The following is a 9,946-nucleotide window of genomic DNA, read 5'->3' as shown; positions in this document are numbered from 1 at the left end:
TCAGATTTAATCTTAATACAGTAATCCTGATATTTATCCATACTTTTATTACTTGATAGCAACCTCATGCAGATGTGGTGATGTCACCCATTTAAGACTGGTTTATGGGAATGTCTTAGAACCTCAGAAGTAATGAGCTTACATGCAGCTGTCTCCCATTAAGGCTTCAAGGCCCGTGTCACAAGATAATTGGGTGGAGGAGGTGAACACCCATGGTCTAAATTCCCATAAAACCTGGATTGGTGGGAGCCAGCAAAGCCGAGGTCAGCGTCTATTTGGGCTTTTGACAGCATCTTGTTCTGTTGCTCAGCCTACTGAGATTTAAGTGTAAGCGTTTATGTTAGCTGGATAAGTTAGTGTTTGTTGTTTTCTTGCCTTCCAAGCTATTTTAATCTGTGTAATTATTTGGAGCTTTTCTCTCCTGTAGAGTTTAGTTTTAGTAAAGTTTGTGTATGATTTCATGAAATTTGGTCCTGTCTGAGTTCCTGAACCCTTTAATTTTAACCATGCTTTTCGGAGCAAGGGTCATCCGCCACAGTGGGTGATCGAAAACTAAATTTTAATTGCCTAAAAATGAATGTGCCATAAAAGCATTTTTGCAAAAATTAAGCCCCATGTACTTAAATGAATGACACTGTTTGATGGTATGATCACCCAGGATCATGTTATGTCCTGGGGCTTCCCTAATTCAGTCCGAATCCATCTGTACAGCTAGGGGCACAACACAGCTGAGCACAGGTGAAATATGAGTGGTGCAGAGAGGTGATGGAAAATTATTCAAGACTCAACAACATTCCTAGGCAGATGTTCAGCAAGGAGTAATTAGAAAGATGAGCATACACACTATGCCAAAAGGAAGATCACTATGTATCTTGTTACAGCTGGGTCCTAAACATATGCAGTTGAAAGTTGTTAAAATGGACCTTGCTAGGCCTCTAGAATCAGAAACTACAGTGAACCTTAAGCACACAGTACAGCAGCCATGAAATAGATGGCATGTGTAACATTCTGTCACTTTTGTGCTGCTTAGTCAACTTCACTGCTGGTCACGTGAGACCTTGGCATCCTTCAGGATGATATGATTGGAAGGTGACCCAAGGTTGTCAGCATTATGAGAGCTTATCTACCTGAAGAAGGCAATAGCCATGAAACCAAAACAAAGGAGAAACCATGGCATGTTTTGGAAAATCAGTGCTGCTGTGTGTCACAGTTGCCTTGTGTGAAGAACTGCTGATCAAGCAAGGGTCCCTGTTACATAAGTCTCATTCCTGCTTGATTTTGGTAATTCAGTCTTAGGGCCACATTAAGAATAGCATTAATGCTAAAGATGGGAAAGTCCATCTCTTGGTTCAGTTCCTGATCAATATAAAGTGTATAGAGAATAATTGTCTGTCTCCTCACACTCCTTCCTGCAACCTGCTGCCTAGTCAGCTCTGTTCTGCTTAGGCAAAGACTATGTACTGCCCCAGACTGGTAACTCTGAACTTTATTCCAACCTGTGGATATGCTTGTGAATTTATAACTTCTATTTCACAACTAGATGGGCTGAAGGGCGTTAGGAGACTATTTTAACAATGTTAGTGACTTTTATTGCTTTGTTAATACAATTGCAATTTTTAAACTAATGACATTACCATGATTTACTCTTATTATTAAACCATACATATATTATTTTCTACTATATTGTTTTAAGTTGCTTTATTTCATGTCATATTTATCTATTATAATATTTGCTTGCTGCCAACTTAAATAAAATATCAAGGCAGTATAATTAAAATGACCGGCTGATCAAGAAAGTTTGGACAACTGCATTGGTATGTCAGCATAAAAAGATATCCGAGCAATACTTGAAATTCATCAGCAAGGATGCTAATATCATTATTGTCTCAAAGCATTTTACACCAGTAAAATGACTGATTCATTTCAGTTACAATTCTGAGTCTGTGGTTTTTATTGCTGGTCATAATTCATTCCATCTCACTGGGCCAATTGCCCATTGTTGTTACATTGGCTAGATATTGATATAGTATGCACTAGTGTTAATTGGATCCCTGAATTAACAAAAGTAAATTCCCACTCTCCCAGACCTCTCCATATTCCTGTTAAGATGATGATTTTCTTTATACCCCGCCCACTGGGCAGCTTATAGCATATTGAAAACATAGAGCATTACAAACCTCTTGATACAGGGTTGCCTTCAGATGTGTAATTCTTTATCTCCTTGATATCTGAAATCTTTATCAAGGAGATTGCACAACTGAAGGGAACTCAGGTTGTCTTCATGTAATATTTGTGCAGTTATTAATCTATTGTGTAGGATTCAGGGGACCTTTTCTCAAGCTAATGCTTCTCTTGTGTGGATATATCACATTACCCAACCCTCAATCTCTAATATTTTGTGACAGGGGAAATTGAGATGCTTTCATCCTTTCAAGCTAGCTCAGCAAGTATGGTTGCAGAGAAGTGGTTAAGTGGCAAACATTGCAACGTTAGGATGAGTATGGTGCTAACAGGAAAGACCACTTTTTTCAATATATGCTGGAATGGCAAATTAAATGTGTTCATAAATTTATTACTGTATTTCGCTGGTTTTTTTTTTTGCTATAGCATCTAACTTTAGTTATGCACCAAAAAGTGGAAAACAGGTACAGTACTTTTAATAAGCATTTTTAACAATTCCAAACACACTGGTGTGTTTCATCAATGGTGAATTTGAGGAACTATATCTCAATAGTGACATCTAGTGGCAAAAAAATAAATTTTCCCTTACCAATTGCTTGAGCATCTATGCATCTATGAAGATCCTTCCTTACCTTATTGGCCTTGAAAATTCTGATTAGCCCCATTTTTTAACATAAACAACAGTGGGATGACAGGGAATTAGAAATTAAAAATAATAAAAATGCTGGAGGGTGAATGATCATACATGCAGGTGTGGCAGATATCTTCACTGAGAGGTATGAAATTTGAACAGCAAAATGAAGAGTATTTATTTACTTAGAAAAGGGCAGGTTTGATGTCTTGTTTTCCTATTTACATAAACCAATCTAGATTGATTTAGCTTTAATCAACAGCATTGGCCAAAATTAACAGGCTTTATTGAAGGAAGTGATGTACATACATGGGACTGATCCAAGTGTGCCACTATAGCTTTGATTTTAATATCACAGCAATTGGCACTGCTGAAAAGATAAGCTGAGTAAGATAAATCCGTTCACACATTCGCCTGCAAAGTTATCAAGGAATGAGGACCTGAGGGATTCTTCCACAGTTGTGCATTAACCTAAAATGCTCTCCGGTTTGCCAGTAATGTGGTCTATGGCATGAACCGAGTTGCTCTGTGCATATCTTTCTGTATATAAAAACAAAAATAATTATCACCCCAGTGGTTTTCGCCATGGCTTAATATCTATTGTACTCTATCTTTTTTTAACCTTGAACAAAGATTACCGAAATAGCTGAAACGGGCCTTTTAAAGCCATCGGAAAAGCGCCTCTGATGCAATGCTATACACAGATGCTTCATTTTCAGATCTATTTCCACAGTCTGTTCTTCTACACCCCGGTGCTAATTCTGACCTCAGAAACACTCCCCATCTACTAATTTTCTCGTCAGCCTTTTCAAAAGCTCTTGCAGGGGCTCAACACCAAATGCTTGAGGGTGTGGCCGCTGTGTGCCACCAACGATTTCCTTCTACAAATGCAGTCCGCATTTTGCATGAGTCATGTTCTCCCCCCAAGAAGGTCACCAAAGAAGTCCGGTGAAAATTAGCAGAGTGTTTTATAGCTCCTAAGGTTGGCCTTCCTGGTTTCCTTCGAGCCAGTGGAAGTTTGCAATCCTCTGTCTGCACCTTGATCTGAACCCGGTGTGTGTGTGTGTGTGTGTGTGTGTGTATATATATCCAACTTTTACACGGGAAGACACCCGAGGACACCAAAACCTGCATTCCTGTACCCGTGAAAATCTACGAAAGCAAATATCTATATATATCTATATCTATATATATATAGATAGATATCTATATATCTATATATCTATATATCTCTCTCTCTCTATATATATATCTATATATATATAGATAGATATCGATATATAGATATATCTATATATCTATCTATATATCTATATATATATATAGACAGGAGGGGTCGCGGTGCACAGTTTTCCCCCGCAGCTGAGCAAACACGCACAGGGTTGCGCTCTCTCCGAACTGCTGCTTCGCCCGGGGCAGTTTAAAGCTATTTAAAGGGGCTTGGCTTCGGGGGAAACAGCCGCCGCCGCACGCTTCGCTTGCAAGCCGACCGGTTGCGGCGGCGGCGGCGGCGGCGGCGACTCGGCGAGGGAAGCCGTCGCTTAAGCCCTTTCCCCTCCGGGGGGACTCCTCGCCCTCCCTCCTGCCCGGAGAGGGCCTATTGCGCGTCAGCCCCTTACAGCTTCTGGCTCCCGAGGCAGAAGCCGGAGCGTTGGCTCCCGCCGGCCAATAGGCGCTCTCGATACTCAGCGCTTCGCCCAATCGCGCGCTCCTTTGCTCGGCTGTCCTCAACCTGCCCTGTTCCGTCTCCTTCTGTGAGGGTTTTGCAGCCGTGGCCGATTCTTTCCCTGGCTGCCTTGGGCTCCGCTCTCTCCCCTCCGCCGTCAGTCGCCCTGGCTCGGCCCGGAGCCCTTCGGAGACACTGAGGATGAGCTTGCGCGGCTCCCAGCGCGTGTCCTCTTGCGACCGTCCCAGCCCATTCATCTAGCGACTGGTGAGGGGGGAGGTGCTGCGTGGGGGGGGGGGGGAGACTCTGCTGGGGGAAGTGGGGGGGGAGAGGGCGGCGGCGGGAGGGAAGGCAGGCATGAAGTAACGTCCCGACCTCGTCCCCCAGCCTCCCATTCCCCCCCCCACCTCCGACCCTCGCCCAGGCAGTGGCCTGGGGGCTTCTGGCAGCTGCATATGGCAGGTAGGAATTCAACAGGTGCAGACGGTCCCAGGATGGGCAGGCGTTGAACGGAAGAGCTGCACCGATTGCATTTCTCCTCGCCATGCAGTTGTTTTTTCCCCCCAGACTGCAGAAGCTCTGCCAGAAAAATAAAAGATGGCAATCTGTGGGGTGGGACACACACATACTTAAGGAAAACTGAAGCTGGGCACCTGTATATTTATATAGGGGGAATGAGTCCCTCGCCTCTGTCTCTTATATAGGGGGAATGAGTCCCTCGCCTCTGTCTCTCTCTCTCTCTACCTCCTCCACCCCCCCAAAAGAAATTGTATATGGAAATACATTTTCTGGATGCTTCCACACCTAGTTTGCAGGATTGACTTTCTGGGCCACTACTGTACCCTGTGGTTCCTTAACATTTTGCTAATAGGATTTGTCAATTGAACTCCGCTGCAAAACTCCATTGGGTAGTGTTGCTTTCATTGGTTCCAAGGGCAACATGCTGAGGGCCGTTTTGCATGACGGTTTATTTCTGACAGATAATACTGAGGACACCTTCCCCTTCAATGTTTACACTGTCTAGGTCAGGAACGCCTTGCTCTCCTTACTTTGATTGTGGGATAACTTATTGCGAACACACTCGCAGAGCAGGTCATCTCTGTTTAATGGAATGTACAGCTTAGAAAGAAAAGTACTGACAATACAGTGAGCAAAAGGAATCTAATGTTCTTGGTTGTATAGGCAGAGTTCAGATCTCTAAATCTTGATTGTGTACATCAGCTTTGAAATGTTCACAAGATGCCCCAAGTCTGTTAATGAATTATGACATCTCATTGTTTTGTTTTATTTTTTGTTGTTTCAATATTGCATTAATTGATTTTTATGGAATTGGACCTTGAATTAGACCCGCAATCAGTTGAAGAATAAAAGTTATACATGTCCAACTTGCTGCTCACATCAGTACATTGACTGCAGCATCCTGCAGTAGGTCCACATCAAGTACATTACAATGGTCTATTCTGGAAGTTGACAGAGAATGGATACCTGAAGCCATACTATCCCTGTTCAGAAAAGCCTGTTGTAATTGGTGCACCAACTGAAGCTGGACATAAGCACTCTTAGCCATTAAAGTCACTTGGGACACAAATGTTCATAATAATAATGTCCATAATGGTTCTAGAAGCGACCTGCAAACTACAAACCTGCCCTTCCAGGGGGAGTGCAACTGCATCTAGAGCAGGTTATTGATATCAATAGGGTTGTCCTCTTCCTTAACAAATGCCATTAACCAGATGACCAAGGCAGTTTTGATTGCAAAACCAGGACTGAATGCAGATTTAAATGGGTCTAGTTCAGTGGTTCCCAACCTTTTTTTGGCCATGCCTCACCTAAGCATCTCTAAAATCCTGATTCCCCCCCCCCGACATATAATTCAAAAAGTTAACTCCTATTCAAGTGGAGGAAACCTAAAAGGCCATTAGCTGTTAATAACTCATTCTCAAATTGTCCCCCTTAAAAATCAAATTGCCCCCCTGTGGAGTGTGTGCCCCACGTTGGGAACCATGGGTCTAGATACACTGTTTCTTCTAAGCATGCATGAAGCTATCCCACTACCACCTTATCTAGCACCTTGCCCAAGTAGTGATGGGGTGGGAGTGATTAAATGCAAATTTGGAGACAATGACATCAAACCAGCATTTTTCTGTATCCCTCTGCACACCTTGTCTTAATTCCTCTTGAGCCATTTTCAACTGCTCCTTACAATGGCCTTCCCCCAAACCTTGTGCACTCCATCTCTCAGTTCCTGCCAGTTTAGCCAGTAGAAATGATGAGAATTGTAATTCAGAATGTCTTGAGAGCAGCAGCTCAGCTGTAGTGGTGGTTTCAGAGCAGTGATTTAAAAATAACTCCTTGGGAATGAAGACATCGTGCTGATTTTTGGAAGTCTCCTTTTTATTGAACTTGAATATTCAAAGGACTAAAGGCAAAACCTTAGCTACTTGATTATTCCCTAGTCAAAAGCCTAAAAGCATGAGAAGAAAGGAGTAGAGAATTTAATATTGTAAGCATGTCCAATCCAAGATTCTACTTCTTCCAAGTTGGCAACTCAACTGAGCAAGCAATCTGAAGGAAGCATAACATAAGCCATATAAGCAAGTGCACTAATAACTACTGAGAATTCAGCCTTAAGGAAACATAGGATGCTGCCCTATACTGAGTGAAACCATAGGTCTTTCTAGCTCAGAATTGCCTACACTGACGGGCAGCAACTTTACAGGTTTTCAAATGGCAGCCTCTCTTGGTCCTACCTGGAGATGTCAGGATTGAACCTGGTACCTTTTGTATGCAAACATGTGTTTTACTAGTGAACCATATCTCTTCCTCCAGAGTGCTTCTTCTATAGGACAAGAGCTTTCATTGATAGAAGCTATTTGGTATTGCTTTTTGACTTCCTGGGATCCTCAATGGCCTGGGGTTTGATCAGATACTTCTTTGTTCACAGTCTCCTCACTGTACCCTTACTGTTGTTTGTGGACATCTGGGTGTTGTGGGGGCAGGGGGGGGAGGGTAGAGGCTGTGCCAATGCCTGCTTATATTGTTGTGTTGCATGGTTGCTGGCACTTTAAATTGGGTTCTCTCCTTTAATGGGTGGAAAGGACTGTGGGGCTGGTACATAGCATACTGTTGTTTGACATTAGAACAAATAAATGATTCTAGTCTTTTTTGCATGACTGGCCACTCCTGGTTTTTTTCCTATTACCATATTACCTCCCCTTGGAGGAGCAGGTTTGTAGTTTGCAGGTTGTTCCTAGAACATTATTGACATTTGTGTCCCAAGTGACTTTAATGGCTAAGAGTGCCTATGTCCAGCTTCAGTTGGTGCACCAATTACGACAGGCTTTTCTGAACATGAATAGTATGGCTTCAGTTATACATCTTCTGTCAATGTAGGAGATTACCTGTATTTTGTTAAATTATTAGATGCACACTTTCCTACCTTTTGAAGCATCTGGTGTTGATCATATTTGAGATGAATCGTAACTTTCCAGTAAATGCTGGAATTCAGCTTTCTTGCATTTCCCCCCCCATGAGCTGATCTGCTTGGATAGTCATTTTCGTTTTAATGTTCATGATCCCTTAAATTCTGCTTTGTATTAAGATTTCTTTTTGATGTGTCTTACCTAGAGATTTTTAGTTTTGTGCTCATTTCCATGACATGTGGATATATTACTGTTAAATAATAACCTATCGCCCACTTCATTGGCAAGGAATGCAGGCTGGCTTACAGTGAAACAGATAAGTGAGCCAACATTTACATGTTGAATTTGTCTATCACTATTACAAAACCTGTGAAGCAACAGATAAGAGAGAACTGCTGAGTCAAAAATGCTTCATGATGTCAGCAGCTTACTTTTTTATAGCAAGTTCCTAAATAGTACTCTGACTAATGTTGTCCTGCCTTCCAGTTTGTTCCCTCTGTGCCCTTTACTGTCAACTCAACAAGTTAAGTAAGTGCTGCTAACCCACTTTTGGATTGTGGAGTTTGGCAGTTACAATACATTAGCTGTATGTTTTGTCCCTTCAAACTGCCCTCCCCAATTGAGAAGTATAGTTTTGAAAGGGAGGCATTTAAGTTTTAATTTGACAGCCATTGAAATAAGTGATAAAATATGCTTGCCATTATAAATCTTAGTGCTGCAGATGTTACAGAGTGTGTGTGAATTCTTAATATACAATATAATTCATTGCAAATTGACAGGCTGTCTTTGGCATTTGATAGTTTGGTTCTACTTCAAGTATTTTTGATATTCTGCCCTTTTTCTCTAATAGGATGATAACACTCAGTGGTTCTTTGAAAATATCATAGTTGATGGGGTGAAATATTTCTAGATCAATACTAACTATGAAGTTTGAGAGTTTGTAGTGAAAATTACCAAAAATTTTGTTAGCCATGCATATATATAATGTTATTTCTACATTGCCCATGGATTTTTTTAATCAAGTGGTTTATAATTTTATAAATAAATACATATAAGCCTACATGACCACAGGGAGAAGAGCAGAGAAAAAAAAAAATGCCATGGTGCATCTGTAACAGTGAAACTGGACACCTTCATCTGCTCCAGCTGCAACAAAACATCTCTCTCCCATATTGGTCTCTACAGCAACAGTAGGCACTGTAACTCTCCAGCAGTTTGAATTTACCTCCATTGGTGTGCTCTTCCATTGTCTCTCAAGACAGATGGATGCCAACAACATGCCTACATAATTTGAGAGCTGGCTAGTGTAGTGGCTAACAGGGTGTGGGGGTACAGGTGTCTCACAGACAGATGCACAGAGCAGCTTCATTTGCAAGTACACTATAACATTAAAAAGTAGTGAAGGCAGGTTCTTGTGAAATGCAATCAGTAAGCACACATATCACTTCAAAAATTAAAAAGAACAGGTTGTAGCCCAAATCCTTTTTGCCTGATTAAACATGAGGCCAGGCATATAAAGAAGCATAAAGAAAACATTACCTGTGTGAGGTTTATGTACTTAGTGTCACATTTAAACCTGTTTGTAGGTGTCTACATGTGCATAGGCACCTTAGTTTAAATAGAACACCAATTGCATGAAATCCCATATGGGTTCGTTCCCCCTCTCTCTCTCTCTCTCTCTCTCTGTGTGTGTGTGTGTGTGTGTTTACATGCTGGTGTCATATTTAAAAATGGACACGAGTGTGTGAAATATGAGGCAGGGCAAGTCAGAGACCCTATAAAACTTGAAACAAATATGATGATGAGTTGCATCAGGCACCAAGCCACAACTGCTGGTAATGAGCAAGTAAGAAAAGTCCCTAGTTAGAGTCTATTTCTGTTACATGTCTGGCAATAGCCTCTTGATTGCTTTGCAGTTTTGGTCACTCAGTTTTAATTCAGCATTTGAAATTTTGTTTCTTCTACATGAAAACTGGTATTCAGAGGGATACTGCCTCCAACAGTGGGGGCAGAACACAGCCATCATGGCTAGTAGCCATTCTGAAT

The 9,946-nt window shown here is 41.7% G+C and overlaps 1 protein-coding gene and 1 long non-coding RNA gene across 2 annotated transcripts in view; one reads left to right on the top strand and one right to left on the bottom strand.

The window, feature by feature from the left end:
- Positions 1-3,081: 3,081 nt before the first annotated feature.
- LOC309339511 lies at positions 3,082-3,860 on the bottom strand. Its single transcript, XR_014155429.1, has 2 exons — positions 3,451-3,860; positions 3,082-3,352 (listed from the first exon to the last, which is right to left on the bottom strand). It is a non-coding gene; the product is annotated as an uncharacterized lncRNA (long non-coding RNA).
- A 673-nt stretch (positions 3,861-4,533) lies between these two features.
- IBTK (inhibitor of Bruton tyrosine kinase) overlaps positions 4,534-9,946 on the top strand; it is a 46,530-nt gene continuing 41,117 nt past the window's right edge. Inside the window, exon 1 of the mRNA XM_081856792.1 lies at positions 4,534-4,745. The gene's annotated coding sequence lies outside the window, so the exon portion shown is untranslated. The remainder of the gene's footprint in view (positions 4,746-9,946) is intronic.

The sequence above is a fragment of the Podarcis erhardii genome (assembly GCF_964252035.2).
Source record: "Podarcis erhardii genome assembly, chromosome: 3".
NCBI lineage: Eukaryota > Metazoa > Chordata > Lepidosauria > Squamata > Lacertidae > Podarcis > Podarcis erhardii.
The sequence above is the reverse complement of the archived record's forward strand: the minus strand, read 5'-3'. Positions and strand labels throughout refer to the sequence as shown.